Source organism: Danio rerio, chromosome 1 (assembly GCF_052040795.2).
Source record: "Danio rerio strain M-AB ecotype USA chromosome 1, GRCz13ab, whole genome shotgun sequence".
In the NCBI taxonomy this organism is placed as follows: Eukaryota; Metazoa; Chordata; class Actinopteri; order Cypriniformes; family Danionidae; genus Danio; species Danio rerio.
Window position 1 is genome coordinate 9,016,610 of NC_141021.1, and position 18,391 is coordinate 9,035,000.

Genomic DNA, 18,391 nt, shown 5'->3' on the forward strand with positions numbered 1-18,391 from the left:
TCAGTTATTAGAGATGAGTTATTAAAACTATTATGTTTATAAAATCGTATTTCTGTTAAATTGGGGGAAAATATACAGGGGGCTATTAATTCTGACTTGAACTGCATATGCAAACTTTTTTTTAAATCGTACAATGCCAGTGAATGTCACAATTATTAGAAAGAAGTGTCAGCATACAAAGTATTTTTTCTTCTTATGAAACACTCAAATAATATGTTTAATTTTCAGCTTAGAAAAATATTTTTTAATATATTCTTCAAAAATGTCTTCTATCTTTTCTTAAAGAGGAAAGCAAAAGTCAGGGGACAGCATTGGGATCAGCAAATTATTTTTAGGGGCGACAAACAGTTCCATCAACCCTCTTTATATACCTGTTTTTTTAAAACTTTAAGACCTTTAAAACACACATCATTGTGCAGACAATAAGAAGTGAAGCAAACTTGAAATGTTGCATTTGTTAATTTAGTAACATTCAATTCAGTTAAATTCATCTTTATTTCTATAGTGCTTTTACAATGTAGATTGTGTCAGAGCAGCTTAACATAAAAGTTCTAGTAAACATGTTTGTTGTTTCAATGTTAGTGTGCTATTTTATAAATATGGTTAATCTAAGTAGTTTTAATCAACCATGAGTTATATATGTTTAAAAGATTTGAGTTAAATTTCATTTAGGTCTAATGAAGATAAAACTAGTAATTCTCAGGATTTCTAAGAAAAGTAAATATTGCTCTCTTGCTTTTTGTTTTCATCTGTTTTATCTGGTTAATGTACTATTTGCTTGTTTTTAACAATTTCAATGATTTTTCTGGCTAATATTCTGTAAATCTAGCAATAACATGGTAAAAACGCAATAACAATCAAATCTTTCAAAATATTGTTTTCACTCATTAATAAGAAGATACTAACAAGATATTATTTTGAGGTACGATTAAAAAAAAAAGTTGAATTACGAGGCTGTTTTTCTCTATTTTGAATGCATGATGAAGGTTAAAGCTGAAGTCCATAATTTCAGTGCCATCATCTTCATCATCATCATCATCATCATCATCATCATCATCATCATCAGATTTAACTGACATTGGCTCCTACTGGTCTGACAAACAGACAGTCTCCAACCCAAGAAATCGAACTATTGGCAAAGCTAATCAAATGTCATATACTGTAGGTCCAGTGAAGATAAAATTGCAAATTCTCAAAATATCTAAGAAATATTAAAATATTGTTTTCCTGTTTTTTCCCCCATCTCAGTTGTTTTTGTGTGGTTAATGTGTAATTAGCAATTTAAAAAAATACAATGTCAATGTTTTTTTTTTTTTTTTTGCTAATATGCTAATCCAGTAATAACATGGTAAAAACACAATAACAATCACTTTCAAAAAAATTGCATTCGCTCATTAATGAGAAGTTACTAACAAGATATGCTTTAGGTTCTGAGGTATGAGTTACTAAAAATATGGATATACAAGGATGTTTTCCTCAATTTTGAATACACAATGAGGGTTAAAGGTGAGATGCATCATTTCATTTTTTGATGCCAATCATCGAGGATTGCACATGAACTGATGATGCCTACCATTGAGGACTTCCAGGACTACACATACACTTAATACACAAATACACTTCATTTAACATGTACACATAGACATCACCTATATGATATAAAACTGCAGATTTGTATTTAATAAAAATTGCATGCTATATATAATAATGTTTATCTGATTGTAACTTTAGCTTAATTTGATTGTTATGCAACAGTGTACACCTTTTGTAAAGCTGCTTTGAAACAATAACTATTGTAAAAAGTGGTACAAATACATTTGAACAGAATGGAATTGAATTTTAGTGCCAATAGCATCATCAGATTTAACCGTCATTGTCCCCTACAGACAGACAGTCTCCAACCCCAGAAAATCAAACTATTGGCAAACTAAATACATTTCATATACTGTAGGTCCAGTAAAACTGTTAATTCTCAGGATTTCTAAGAAATGTCAATATTGTTTTCATGCTTTTTTTTGTTTTCATCTCAGTTGTTTTTGTGTGGTTAATGTGTAATAAGCATTTTCAGTGCAATACAATTTCATTGTTTTTTTCTGGCTAATATAAATCTAGTAATAACATGGTAAAAACACAATAACAATCAAAACTTAAAAAAAAATGTGCATTCACTCATGAGAAGTTACTAACAAGATATGATTTAAGTTCTGAGGTATGATTTACTAAAAATATTGAAGTACGACAATGTTTTTCTTGATTTTGAATGCATGATGAAGGGGTTTAAGGTGAAGTCCATGATTTCATTTATTGATGCAAACCATCAAGGATTACACATGTGAAGAGATGATGCTAACTACCAAGGACTTTAGGGACTACACATATGAAGAGATGATGTCTACTGTACCATTAAGAACTTTGAGAATTACACATATAAACAGATAATGCCTACCATTGAGGACTTCTTAATACACAAATTCACTTCATTAAACACGCACACCACCTATATGATACACTCTCAGAATTAAAGGTACACGAGCTGCCGCTAGGGTGGTAGCTTTTCAAAAGGTACACATTTGTACTTGAAGGGTCCATATTGGCACCTCATAAGTATATACTAGTACAGGGGTGGCCAACCCTGTTCCTGGAGAACCACCTTCCTGCAGATTTCAGTATCAACCCATATCAAACACACCTGCCTGTAATTATCATGTGGTGTTCAGGTCCTAATTAATTGGTTCAGGTGTGTTTAATATGGATTGCAACTGAAATCTGCAGGAAGGTGGCTCTCCAGGAACAGGGTTGGCCACCCCTGTACTACCTACACATTTTAAGAGGAACACTTTTTTACTTTTTTGGTACTAATATGTACCCTAGATGTATTAATATGGACCTTTTAGGTACAAATTTGTACCTTTTGTACATTTGGTACTTTCCTTCAACCAGTTACTACTTGTCTATGGATATTACAAAAATCTGTCCTATAATTTCTGTCCAATCAAATCGCACACAGAAGGCATATCGTATCATAATGAACTACCTCAAGACATGTGCGCTTCATAATTGCAGCAAAATGTTTGGAAGCATTTAAAGTGTCCAAGAAGATCTCCATAATCTTTACTAGCATTGACCTAGAGACTGTTTAGATGCATGTCATTGATGAGAAGATGATAGATGATTACTGTATGATGACCGAAATGGCCTTAAACACCTAGCAGGCACAAGACATCAACATGTCGCCAGATTGACATTGTACCCCAACGTCGTGGGGACGTTTTGTTAATATTTTGTTTGGAAATGAAAATCAGATTGACGTCAGAACCCAATGTCAGGCCGACACCACTGTACAATGTCCAACCTAAAATTAACCAAATATTAACATCTAATGATGTTACAGCTTGACGTTGTGTAGACAATACCACTATGACGTCTATTAGACGTTGCATTTTGGTTGCCATTCCTGACGAATAAATGTCAGTATTTGACATCAAAATGACGCTGGTTTAAGATGTTGGCTCAACGTTGGATTTTGGTCACTTTCCAACACAACTTAAATTCAACCAAATATCAACATAATTTGATGTCGTTATTGGACATCAAAATAACGTTGTCCTTAGACACTGGCTAGACATTAAATTTTGGTCACCTGACATCACAACCTAAATATAACCTAATATTATGCCTACTGGACAATAACTAGATGCACTACAGAATGTTACGTTTACACCCATTCACAAATTACATGTAAACAAATCAGCCTTTCACAGTGTAATACTCACTACTCTTGAGCACTTTTGAACAGTCTACTTTTTACTCATATGTTGACATATATTTACAACAGATAATTTTACTCTACTTGCACTACATTTTTAGGCAAGAAATGAAACTTTTACTTAAGTATGATTTTTATCTCTTTCCACCACTGGTACTACCCCAGTGACAGCTTGCGTACCTTTATTTCTGAGAGTGTATAAAACTGCATGTTTATATATAATAACTTTCATCTAATTGTAAGTTTAACCAACCCAAGCTTATTCTGGAAACGTAGCCCCGCGGACGTTTCTGGAGACCGCGATTGACGTGGCCGGAGGTACGTAAGGCCCCGTTTAGTTTTTTTCGAGCGAACGCTGCGGGGCGGTGTGGCGCCACTCCGCCCCTCCTCTTCGCGCTCGCCAGCCGTCAGCTCGCCTCCGAGTGGAGGGCTTTCCCGATGCAACCAGTTTGTCCGCTTAGCTCACAGCGTTGCGTCGGCGAAGCGGAGGCCCTGGAGGAGGAGAAGGAGGAGCCGGCCTCTCGCGGATCCGCGAAAACAAAAACCACTCGAATATGTACCTCCTGGGACGTAAATCGCGGTCCGCAGAAACGTCCGCGGGGCTACGTTTCCACAATGAGCCCGGGTTGAGTTTAACTTAATTTAACTTTAATTAATGCAATAAAGTGCATCTTTTGTAAAACTGCTTTAAAACAATAATTATTGTAAAAAGCGCCATAATAAACTTGTGCCATTAGCATCATGCGATTTAATTGACATTGGCCCATACTGTTCTGACAAACAGACAACCCTAGAAATCAAACTATTGCCAAAACTAATGTTGATCATATGCTTAATGCTTGCATACTTTATCACTGGATAAAACCAGATAAAACAAAACAGAGACATTCAGCTAGTATCATCAGCAATCCTTCAAAAAAAAACCTCAGACCTGTCTATTTACGGTCATGTTCAGCACTTCACAGCGAGAGGGGTGCTACGTATTTAGTCACCGGTCACTCCTAATGGCTTCAAACCATGCAGAAAATTATTCGCTGACCCTTCACACACCTCTGCGTCGGGAGCAGCTGTAAAACAACCCAGCCTTTGTCAAGGATTATAACGGGCGGAAATCTGGCCTTATTATTAAAAAGCCTGGCGATTTCCACCCCCCCTTTTCTTTCTTTTCAGCCATCCAATATTCATTAAAGTGGGATTTCGGCACATTAGCAAAGGAGGAGAAAGTAGCCCCTGGAGACTGTGTTTGCGTTTGCAGCTCTGGCCCTGTAATTCTGTCAGACACTCCTGTGAAGAGGAGGAAAGGGGAGGGAGGGAGTGGCTCCACTTAACCGGGATTTATTACCTCCACCAGCTGCCCTCCTCTCTCTCCCTCTGTAAAAGGTAATTGCATCCAGTTGTAACAAGCTAATTGATTGCTAATTAGATAAATCAGCACTCCAAGAGCTGTCAAGCGCTGACGGATGGTAACAGAAGTCATGTGCCCCGGTGTAATGGCGGAAGGGCGACTATAGGATTCGGGCAGAAATAGAAACGGGGGTCTTGAGCGTGGTGGTGACAATGCAAATCAAAAAAGGCAGAGTAAACATGATTGATTCAGCCGGAGAGGGGGAAATTGGACTGAATGGACAGCTGGATGTCTGCAGCGACTCCCTGGCCACCAGGCAGCACCCGACACTTTCTCATGCTAATGCATCTTGGGTTAGCGTAGCATTGAATGGATGATACCAGCCTGAACAGGAACTGAGACCGGGGGGAGTTTTTGCATGGGTTGAGAGGGTAAGAATGAACCAATGAAGGGGGAAGGGAAGTGCTAAATAGGGCCGACCGCAGAGTACAACGTCTCAAGTATATATGCTCAGAGTCATGTGTTCATAAATATATACAGGTTTAAATGAGTGAGAAGATTTAGATTATGAAGTAGCATATATAGTCAGTCTAGAGGGAATGCAAGGAAAGCAATGCTGTTGATAATGTGAGAAAGATAGTAATTTTTAAATCGCTTTAATAGGTCATTCATTTATTTCTCTAAAATTGCAATTATGTATGTTTATGTAATAATTTTATTATACTACAGTAAACAGTGTGCAAATTCTATACAGAAATAATGGTCAAATAAGGACGCACACAAATAATATTACATAGGAAATAAAGCATGGGTGTAACAAAAAAATGCTTGCAATAATATAAAAAAACAAAAAAATAAACCTAAAATATTTTTTCAAGTTCCATTGAATGGAAATCATTACATTTCCCAAAAAAAAAATAATAATAATAAAAAAATGATATTCATCATTATCAGGCCACAAACAAAATAAGATGTAAGTCATGGAATAATGGAAAAATGTATCTGCTAAGTGACATTTTTATTGCAATAATAAAAAAATAATCATATTAATTGGGCTTCATTTAATAAAATAATTTCACTTAAAAAAAAAAAAAAAAATCTAAATTTCAACATTTTTCAAAACAAATCTGTCGCGCTTACCAAGATCGCATTTAATTAAATAAATATATAAACCAACATTGTTAAAAATTTGAATAGATTGAGCAGATTTTTGCTGTTCAAATTATATCATTATGATTTCCGAAGAATTATTTTAACATTAAAATTGATATATATATATGTATGTATGTATGTATGTATGTATATCAATTTCAATATTAACATTTAAACGGTTTCCTATTTCAATATATATATATAAAGGAAACGGTTTAAATTGTCATAATGTTTGACATCAGTTGTTCAATCTTCACATCAATGCAGCATTGGTGAGCATAATTATATTATACTTTTTATAATTAACAAATACAAGGAACGATGATTTTGAATAGATATTAGTCCTAAAATGTTAAATAAATATTTATACATATTTTTATTAGGATATTTTGTGTCTTATTAATATTTACTATATTAAATTTAAATGCAATAAGAATAATATTTACAATTTAGTTAGTACAGAAAGTAGATAGCACAATCTGTAGATTATATAATCAGAATCATTCATTCATTCCTTCATTCATTCATTTTCCTTTATTTATCAGAGGTCGCTACAGCAGAAGGAACCACCAACTTGTCCAGCTTATGTTATACACAGCGGATGCCCTTTCAGCTGCAACCCAGTACTAGGAAAACACCCATACACTCACATTCACTACAGATACACTACCAATTTAGTGTTACTCAATTCACCTACAGCGCATGTCTTTAGACTGTGGAGTCCGGAGCACCCGGAGTAAACCTACACCAACAAGGAGGAAACAAGCAAACTCCACACAAAAATGCCAACTGGTCCGGCCGGGAACCAATGACATTCATGCAGTGACGTGACAATGCTAACCAGTGAGCCAACGTGTCGCCCCATCAGAAATAAATATCAAATATTTTAAAGATTATTTTAAGGAAAACTGGAAAAATCTGATTTAAAATTTTTGCTAACCTTTGGAGTGACACAGTGAACATATAGTATTATATACAGTATACATATTACATACATATATTCATATACATAACATATACTGTACATTCTAACAGCACTGATATTAATGTGTGTTGTTGTTAATATGGACAAACGGATTGGTTAAAAATGTAATTTAAAATAATGCTAATTATATTTGAACTAAATTGCAGCTCAAACAACACAGCATGTTTTAGTGTTCACCTGCTGATTGATCTGACAGTTGTTGTGTCTGCACTGCTTGTTGTGAGGAACAGAGAGGAGTGTTTGATCAGTGTTATGTAAACATGCTCCTCACCGCCCAATCACACTCAGGCCACACCTTTGTTTCCGTTTAATCTCTTTGATTATGCAGACATCATTTAGACGTTGCTATGGACACCGAACACGGTTGGCAGAAAAGCTGAGCTCCCTCTGTCTGGTTAAAAGCAGAGCGTGGAGCGACTGCCAAGAAAACACCATCACCTCATCAGTTTGCCTTGTATCTCTGACAGTATTTAACATAATGTGCTTTAAAATGACATCAACAACAATCAATTGATGCGTTTTACTTTTAACTTAATATTCATTTGAATGCTTAAGGCAAGACACTGTGGGTAATAGGCTATAAAAATAACTAATAGTTACGGCATCACTATGATTATTTTAGATGATTCATTACGTTTTTGCAAATATAAACATTTTCTATATTACAAGTGTTTTAAAATGATGTGTAGAAATACAAATGAGGCAGTGTTTTATTAAATATGCACAAATTTGTAAATATTTCTAGCACAAAACTCTCAACATCAAGTGAATTAAGTCAGGCTTTACATTCTTGTTTCATCGATTGATTAAATGAATGATTGATTGATTGATTGATTGATTGATTGATTGATTGATTGATTGATTGATTGATGGAAAAATCTGTGGTTTTACAGTGATTTCCTGAATCATGTAATTAAGGATTTTTTTTTATATTACAAGTGTTTTAAAATGGCATGTTTAGAAATAATGAGGCATTGTTTGTTTAATTATGCACAAATTTGTAAATAGTTCTGGCACACAAATCTGAACATCAATCAAATTAAGTCAAGTTCGACGTTCTTGTTTCACTGATTGATTGATTGATTGATCAAAAAATCTGTGGTTTTACAGTAATTTTTCTAAATGATGTAATCAATAACATTTTTAAACTACTCCAAATAATAAAAAAAATATTAATTAATAAACTATACAAATAATGCATTGCTTTAATAAATAAGCACAAATCTTTATATATTTCTAGCAAAAAAATCTGAAACCAACTAATTAAGACATGCCGACATTTTTGTTTCATTGCTTGATTGATTGATTGATTGACTGATTGATTGATTAATTGATTGATTGATTGCAACTTTACTTGCTAGCTGACTTATAATTTGGAATTGGAAGCCAGCAGCTCCTCATTATCGGCAATGGGTTTTTGATTTCTTACATGCTCTTACAGTAGAACGGAAAAGATTCACTTCACAATAAAACAAAAGCCAGAACCATTCCAGAAATTCTGGAGCCCCTTTCCTCTTTAAGGAGACATCTATATCCTAATTGCTTTCTTTTTTCTTTTCCTTGAATTATTTGTTTATTTATTTATTTATTTTTTATTATTATTCCTATTTTTGTTATCTTTATACACACACACGCACACACACACATACATATACATATATATATATATATATATATATATATATATATATATATATATATATATATATATATATATATATATATATATATATATATATGTATATGTGGTATTTTACATTATTATTTATATACTTATTTACTGTGTGTAAATATATATATATATATATATATATATATATATAATAGATAGATAGATAGATAGATAGATAGATAGATAGATAGATAGATAGATAGATAGATAGATAGATAGATAGATAGATAGATAGATAGATAGATAGATAGATAGATAGATAGATAGATAGATAGATAGATAGATAGATAGATTAATTTGTCTGACCTGAGATAAACTTAATAAACCAAAAAAAAAAAAAAAGATTGATTGATTGATTAAAAAAAGTTGTTGCTGAAGTGGAGATTTATAGCTTTGTCTTTTTAAAAAAATTTCTATAAAAATATGTATTGTAATCTACAGAATCAAGCTGATCAAGTGTGATAAACTTTAATAAACAAGTTGATGATAAAACATTAAAAAGTGTGATTTTTTAAAATGTTTTTATGTTGTACAAATTGACAAAAACACTGAATGTGGAAAAAAAAGCCCTGAATCTGAAAACTGACAGGTGCTTGAAAAATACTGAATGAGTGTCTCGCCTTAATTAGACTTGAACTTCACTGTTTAAATATTGACAAAACCACTGTCTTGGCTTCAAGAGGAGCATTTAGCATTAACACACACGCACACACACTCACACGCACATACACACAGAGAGAGAGAGAGAGAGAGAGAGAGAGAGAGAGAGAGAGAGAGAGAGAGAGAGATCAGGTTACCACAAACGAGGCGTTGGCCCCTGAAATGGGGGCTTAAGGATGTGATCCCTACAAGTTCCCCTCTCCCCCTGCCCCAACACACACACACACATACACACACCCTTTCACCAGCTGACCCATGAGGGACATACAGGCCTATTGAGTTCCTGCTTTGCTGGCATGCGACGTGCCCATTCTCTGCATGCTGCAGTGGCTCAGTGGGTGGCAGATCCCGACACAGTTGCTGCACGATTTACAACCGAGCTGGTCGGGGGTTTGATCAAATGAACCAGCAAGTAAGCACCTAAAAAAAGGCTGTTCACAGATTTACCAGTATATGCTTAGTGCATATTCTAAAATAAACAAATAATAATTAATAATAAATAGATAAATAACGTGATTGGCATAAATGAGTACACCCCTCACAGATTTTTACATGTATATTTTCTATAGGAGGCTTTACCATGATATATTTGTGTATAGTATATACGTTCGATTAGTCAGTACACTGCAATAAATAATTCAAAGATGATTGCTTGGATTTACTAAATGCTTTCAAGTTAAATGTTTCTAAACAATTTATTTGGGCTGAATTTAAACAAAACAGATTAAATTGAACATCACTGCATTTAATTTGTTTGTTTAAATTCAACAAATGTGAGCTGTTTGCAATAATTTTGCAGAAATTAATTTTTTTTCAGTGTTTCCAAGGACAAAACTGGAACTAATCTAGTTCACAGTGCAAACATTCATACACCCAATTAATGTTGTGGGAAAAACATTAAATTAAATTTTAACAAACAGGAAAAATCAAGAGAAACATAAACAAAACAAAAAAACATACATTTGGTTGAAATTGTGTAGTTTGTGATATTTGTTTGTAATTATTTGTTTAAATTTAAATGCATTATTCTTCTGCTTCTAAAGATGTTTGGTAACCAAACTCATAACCATGAACATAACCATTAAATAAAACTGGAGTCCTCCTGCTATTAGCTCTCCTGTTAAATTCTAATTATTTAAAATTTTCCACCATTTTCTGTTTTTTTAAGCACATTTCTAAACATAATAATTTTAATAACTAATTCCAAAAAACTGATTTCTTTTAACTCTTCCATGCTGACAGTACATGAAATTTACTAGATTTATTTCAGGATACTAAAATTGTTTAAAAAAATATATATATATATAAACTGCTTTATTTTTGCCGAAAAAAAAAATACTTTTTTCAGATGGAAAAACATTATGGGAAATACTACGAAAAAATCCTTGCTTATTTAAACATGATCTGGAAAATATTTGACTTTAACTGTATGAGTGTACACTAGGCATGGAAAGATAACTGGTTTTAAGATTCACTGCGGTTTGGAATAGTCAGGGTATTAAAACTGCAAAACAATTATTTGTTATAACGTTTCTAATGCATATGTAAAAGATTTATTTTATTTATTTATTTTTTTTTTTGAGAAGGCAATTTGAAGCTAACGAAGATAGAAGAAGTCAATGGTTTATTTTAATTATGTTCATGCAGCCATACTGAGATCTGAAAGACCAGAGACATGATGAAAGGTGGAGCCACTGTGTAAAGCCTGGCTTATTCACAGATAGACCTTCATCACTTTGTCAGTGTTTGTGTGTGTGTGTGTGTGTGTGTGTGTGTGTGTGTGTGTGTGTGTGTGTGTGTGTGTGTGTGTGTGTGTGTGTGTGTTCTGAGTGTACATGCCTTTCCCATGTTTCTTAGTGAGTTGTCTAACCATCTGTGCATTCTTAAGTAAATACTTTGACAGATTCAGCACAGTGCAATGTGTTTTTAGCTTTAAAGGTAAACATTTAGAACTACTTTGCAATTATATTTAAAATGTCAAAACAATCTTGCCTAATTTTTTTGTCAAATCAACTTAACTTTTCTAGTCATCTCAACTTACATCTTAATAAAAAAAAGTCCTGTGAAATTAAAATAACATTTTATAGATGTCTGTATTAGCATGTGACTCCTAAAAAATATCTATAAGCTAGTGTGCTCCAAAACAGTGACAGAATTTGTATTTAAATGATACCCGATTCATTCTTTCTTTTCGGCTTTGTTCCTTTATTAATCTGGGGTCGCCACAGTGGAATAAACCGCCAACTTATCCAGCATATGTTTTACGCAGCGGATGCCCTTCCAGCTGCAACCCATCACTTGGAAACACCCATACACACTCATTTACACACATCCACTATGGACAATTTCGCTTACCTAATTCACTTAAACTGCATGTCTTTGGACTTGTGGTGGAAACCGGAGCACCTGGAGGAAACCCACATGAACACTGGGAGAACATGCAAACTCCACATAGAAACGCTAACTGACCCAGCCAAGGCTCGAACCAGCAACCTTCTTGCTGTGAGGCGAACGTGCTACCCATTGCGCCACCGTGCAGCCCAAGATACCTGATATAAACATTAAAACTTGCAGTTTGTCACCGCCTAAATGGATCAATGTTTTTTTTTCACGTCACCTCGTACTTAAGTTTCACATCAAATCTTTACCAATCAAATGCTCTCTAGTATCTAAAAAAACACGTCCACTTCAAGACGCTCCTCATTTGCTTTTCAAAATGCTATTGGATGTTTTAAAAGGTGAGGTGCTACTATATGCCCCACCCTCTCTTCATGTTTCAGTACAGGTGAATTGGGTAGGCTAAATTGTCCGTAGTGTATGAGTGTGTGTGTGTGTGTGTGTGTGTGTGTGTATGTGTGGATCTTTCCCAGAGATGAGTTGCGGCTGGAAGAGCATCCGCTGCGTAAAAACTTGCTGGATAAGTTGGCGGCTCATTCCGCTGTGGCGACCCAGGATTAATAAAGGGAGTAAGCCGACAAGAAAATGAATGAATGAATGAATGAACTTTCCAAAACACTTTTCAGCTTTTGTGATTTATCAGCTACATCCTCCTGAGACCCAAATAATTTTTTTCTTTTTTTTCTGTGATTTCCTATATTCTTTGGGTTAAAAAAATCTACAATTTAGAGTTTTTACATTAATTTTATTATTTTTTTTACAGCATGTCCACTGTAGTGGACCACAGGACGATTTTAGTTCGAAACGACCGCCAAACTCAGACAACAAACTTGTACAGGATATGGCTGTAAATGGATATTATTCCAATATTAATGTAACAAAAACAAAACAAAAGCCTTTTTTTCCCTTTTGTATTGAAATTTCTGAAACAGTTTAGTCTGAAAGAGAGCCGAACTCAAAAAAACACACACACAAAAAAGTGATGTTAATCCAAAACAAATTTAACATAAAAGCAATTTAAAAATGATCGTCATTCTCCAATTGTCTCTAATTCTCTAATTGTCAGACTCTAAATCAGAGTCTCCCTCAACTATCTCATAAAGAGTCCTCTCTGCTTCAGTTCTGCCTCCTACAACATACAGTCATTAATTACATTAAGATGGTCCTGTGTCCACTATAGTGGACATTTAAAAAAGGATGATATTTTGAAACACAAACAATTTAACAGCTTTGAAAGCTAAATGTATTGTTCCAGACACTTTAATATAAACAAATATATATGTAATAATAATAGTAAAAAAAAAACATTTAAAAAACTCAATTTTACATGCCTCTCCTTCCCATAAAATGTGCTTTTTTTTGTATGTCGGCCATTTTGGATGCAGTGTAAGAAGTGGTTCCTAGCATGCCAGCCAATCAAATGACACATCACTAGAAAGCCCAGGATGTCCTCTGAACAGTCCAACTGGACTTAACAGAGTAGCTATAAAAAAAAATCATGAAAACGCAATGTCCACTACAGAGTAAACAAGCCAATGGGGGGTCTCAGGAGGATCTATGAAACGTTTGGGGTGTAAATGTTATGTAGTGCATGCAAGGTAGGCTATATGTAAGCAAAACAGCTTTTGGACTTGACAGTGCTTATGGTTTAGGTATGAGTACTGCTTATTCATTCATCCCCTCAAATACTAGACATACCACATTTCAACATACAATTATTTCTGATAACTGATAATAACAAGAAACTTTTTTGAGAATGAAATCAGGATATCAAGAGAGAATAAAGACTGAAGCTATATTTAAATCCTAGTACTTTTATTTTAAAAACTCAATTTATCTTAGACAAATGAAGAGTTCTGATGCAAAAACCTCTAAATGGCATCTGGAATTTCCCTTAAAAACAAGCATTTTCTCAGTCTCTTATGTTTACTTTAAGGTATTTCACATTAAAGGCAATGAAAATACCCCATTCATCGACATGAAATTAAAATGACTGAATCTACTGTACTCACAAGAGCCTGAGTAAAAAGAAAAGTTTAGATGTTTTTGCATCTGACCTCTTCAAATGTTTCATCTAAAGGAATCATATTTTAATTCAATGTTTTTTGTATCTGCTCTACAGTTTCTCAGCTCCTCAGAGCAGATCACTTTCACACCTCACGCTTTCATTTGTTTTGCAAAAAAAAAAAAAAAAAGTCTTTCGGTGTGGAACATTGCTGTCTAGACGGGCGACATAAAAGAAGCAGCAACTGTTCATGCGTGTCTCTTCCTCACCATTGTCCCTCGTCCCCTCTGCTCTCCTGCATCTCTTTGCCCACTGTCTGCGCAGTATTGTTGGAAGACAATGCGCTGTCACTGACGCTTCCTAAACTTGTTGGGATCTTGCTCTTCTCTCCGCCGCGATCAGCAGGACGGCGGTCACTACAGAGCAGCCCTGCCAATCAGACAAAGTTCAAACATCACCGAGAGTTCAGACCATACGTGTCACATTCAGTGTGCAGATCTGCCTTGTGTACATACACTGAAAAAACTGTTACATATTTTAGCAGTAAACAGCACCGATGTTCATAAAGTACATTACATTATTCTGGAAATGTTTAATTATACAGGGCAACAGTGTGAATCTAGAGTTCTTTAGTTACTTATTTAGCCTTTTAACTTGTCAAATCATTTAAAAACAGAGATAACTCTTAAAAGAAACTTTCACCCAACAATATAATGACCTCACCACTACTCTCCCTCATGTAGTTTCAAATCTTTATTAGTTTTTTTTCTTCTGTTGAACAAAAAAGAAGATATTTTTAAATAATACTGGATGCCCACTGACTTCCATAGTTATTTCTTACTATATGGGTCCCATCAACCAGCATTTGTCAAAATATCTCCTGTGTTCAACAGAAGAAGGAAACTTAAATAGGTTTTGAAAAAGTTAAGGATAAATAAATGACAGAATAGAATTTTTTGAGTGAACTATCCCTTTAAGAGGAAGGACGGTGTCACTGTGATGAAACAAATCAGTTAAAGTTAATATAGGCTAATATTCATTCATTCATTCATTTTCTTGTCGGCTTAGTCCCTTTATTAATCCGGGGTCACCACAGCGGAATGAACCACCAACTTATCCAGCACATTTTTACGCAGTGGATGCCCTTCCAGCAGCAACCCATCTCTGGGAAACATCCCTACACACTCACACACACACTCATACACTACAGACAATTTAGCCTACCCAATTCACCTGTACCACAGGTCTTTGGGCTGTGGGGGAAACCGGAGCACCCGGAGGAAACCCACGCGAAGGCAGGGAGAACATGCAAACTCCATACAGAAACACCAACTGAGCCGAGGCTCAAACCAGAGACCAAGTGACCTTCTTGCTGGGAGGCGACAGCTCTACCTACTGCGCCACTGCCTCGCCCTAGGCTAATATATTACACGATAATAGGTTAATATATGCACATACTAACTTTATAGTTGTATATGGAATACAAAAGAAGAATTAATGAAGTTAATAAAGAAGTAATGAAAGCCAATTTATTTAGCTAACGTATTGTTTTTAAAGTTGCACCAGCTATTCATAACCTAACCTATAAGAGGGACACAGATGCCACTTGTTTTACTGAATGACATGCCAGTAAAACTATGGATGAATATGTACGTCTTGTCTTTAGAAACGTTGCCAGTCGTTTCACTCTCTTATTTTTTTTTCTCCTTCCTGTCCTCGGCAGCCTCTCGGAGGTCTCGTCGGACCAAATCATTTGATCTGAGGCTTTGGCTTCAAATAATTTGCGGTGAATGGAAAGGCCTTCTCTCTTTCAGCACCACTTATCGCCAGTCTAATGACTACATCTCTTCTGCATGCGGCGGCGCGACTTACCCGGCTAATTTATTCTGGGTCGCCTAAAGCCTTCATCACAATGAGGCGCCTCACAAAACAAACGCAGACAAAGCCAATGTTAATTTTCTTATTATCAGCCCCTTAATTATTTGTTGTGTGTGATAAGTGCTTTCAGCGCATGCGATATCAGCAATAACCTTCTGGCTGCGGCGTCAAGGGGCCTTGTTGAGTTTTCCCCTCGTCGCTTTCTCCTCCATTATTAAGACAATGAGGAGCGAACACAAATACCCTTCATTGCGCTGCCTTCTTCTCGAAACAGAGGAATAAATATTATAGATTAATTAATCCACGCTGATTATAATTTAATTATGTCGCCTCCAGAGGCCGAAGCACGCTTTTCTTCCCTTCAGATGTGTTATGTGGCAGGCTGAACATTTATAAGAGCGCGCTCACTCGCGGCCGCTCGGGACCTTTGTTTATGAGTGCATTTGGCTTGCATAAATTTATTCTGCCCATGTATTACAAGCGTTGCGTTTGTCGCCTGCAGTCACAGTTTAGACTGACGTCGAAAAATGAGCGTCTGATCAATTTGGGAGCTTTCCCAATTAGCTCCAGGGTCTTTATTTCCTTCGATGATGATTATGAAGAGGAAATGCCACTGTGTTGTTGTCACTTATTATTGTGAAACAGCCCTCTTTTGAATGCTTGATTCTGATTGGTCGACTACGGAATTCCGCATATTTTTTGCTTTTCTGACTTGCTAGATTTATGTGTCTCATCCAAACAGCAACCTCCCGCTCTCCCCTATGAAGGAAATACAGAAGTAACTGAAACTGCAATTCATCGAAATTCCGCTAGCCTACTGTTAAAATGGCCAACTTTACAGCAGAAAAAGAGGTGTTTACAGCCTGGTACAAAGAACCATTTGGTTGTATATAGCTAATATTACCCTTCATAACAACTGTGAGGGGGGTGAATTGTTCTCATCAGTTTCGCTTATATTAAGTTGTTAAGTCTCAATAAGTAAGGGCGTGGCTACTTGAGTGACAGATAGGTCTTGTTGGTCACGTGACCTCAGCTGATTCCGGCTGATTAGCTGCTGAACTCAGCATATATATCATATTTTTGTGTTGTTTTATGTGGCTTTACACAGTCAGTTGCTTTTTGGTATTATTTCTTATAATCATTAGATGATATGGCATGCTGTGTGCACTTAATTGTGCTCATAAACCATTTACAAGGCCTCCATTACCCAGGTGAGAGAAATTATATACTTATATACTATCTCTATAAATTATCATTATTTTTTTAAGATCCTTTGTCATTTTCTAATGATAAATAATTCTGACTTCAACTGTATATTCATATATATCTAGCAATTGCAATCAGTTGCAATCAGAATTATTAGACAAGTTATTGTATAATGATGGTTTGTTCTGTAGACTATCGAAAAAATATATACTGTAGGTTAAAGGGGCTAATAATTTTGACCTTAAAAGGTTTTTTTTTTTAAATGTAAAACTGCTTTTATTCTAGCCGAAATAAAACAAATAAGACAAATATTATCAGACACATTGTCAAAATTTCCTTGCTCTGCTAAACATCATTTGGGAAATATTTAAAAAAGAAACAAAAATTCATGGGGGGCAAATAACTCTGATTTCAAATATATATATTTAAAATATATAACTATATAAAATAGATTTTTTATTATTATTATTTATTATAATTATTATTAAAAAATATATATATTATAAAAAAAATCTATTTTATTTTATTTTCATACATTTTAAATGCAGCTTTCAGGATTTTTTTCACATTACATTCGATCAAATACTTGCAAGTTAAAAAAGTAATATGAATTATTGCAAGTTTAAAATAGTTTTCTACATTTTTTATTATCAGCGTTGAAAAGAATTTTGCTGCTTAACAGAACTGATTAGTAATATCTCAAAGAACATAATTTATTTTTGAAATAGAAATATTTCATTAGAGTATCTTTACTCTCACTTTAAATCAAATTAATGCATGCATCGAAACAAAATGAACTTATTTACTTATTACAATAATGACTGACTTTACATTGCTCATTGCGTACTCATAAAAACAATGTGTTTGGATTTCTCCTACACAAATAACTGTCAATAAAGACCAGTTTAAAACAACAAGTTGATTTCAAACCCAACCACGCCAACTGGCAGCCCGTTGACCTTTTGCGCAAAGCATGTCTAATTGTGCAACCTGCGCCTGTTTACTGATCACAGCAGAGCTACACCTGTAAGCATGACGGAGCAGGTGGCGGAGAGTGCCAGGAAAGTGTATGCAAATAACCACATCTTCAAGAGCCTCTATTTTAGCAGTGAGAGTGTGTATGCGTGTGGGTGTGTGTCTAATTTAAGCCAGCTCTCAGCTGCCCATCTGCTGGTGTCCACTGGTGTAGGTCTGCTCCACCAGCTCAACACACATTCCTCCTGTGGCCTTGTGCTAGACTTGTAACCCAAGCCGCCGGTACAGGTGCAGTGTGTGCAAGGTGTCTGTCTGTCTCTTTCTCTCCCCCACAGAAAAGAGGCAACATT

At 35.0% G+C, this 18,391-nt stretch overlaps 1 long non-coding RNA gene across 2 annotated transcripts in view; it reads right to left on the reverse strand.

The window, feature by feature from the left end:
• Window positions 1-13,775: 13,775 nt before the first annotated feature.
• Window positions 13,776-18,391, reverse strand: part of LOC147846677 (uncharacterized) — a 77,734-nt gene continuing 73,118 nt past the window's right edge. For both annotated transcript variants that reach the window (XR_015476183.1, XR_015476184.1), the window contains exon 3: window positions 13,776-14,411. This is a non-coding gene — a long non-coding RNA (uncharacterized LOC147846677). The remainder of the gene's footprint in view (window positions 14,412-18,391) is intronic.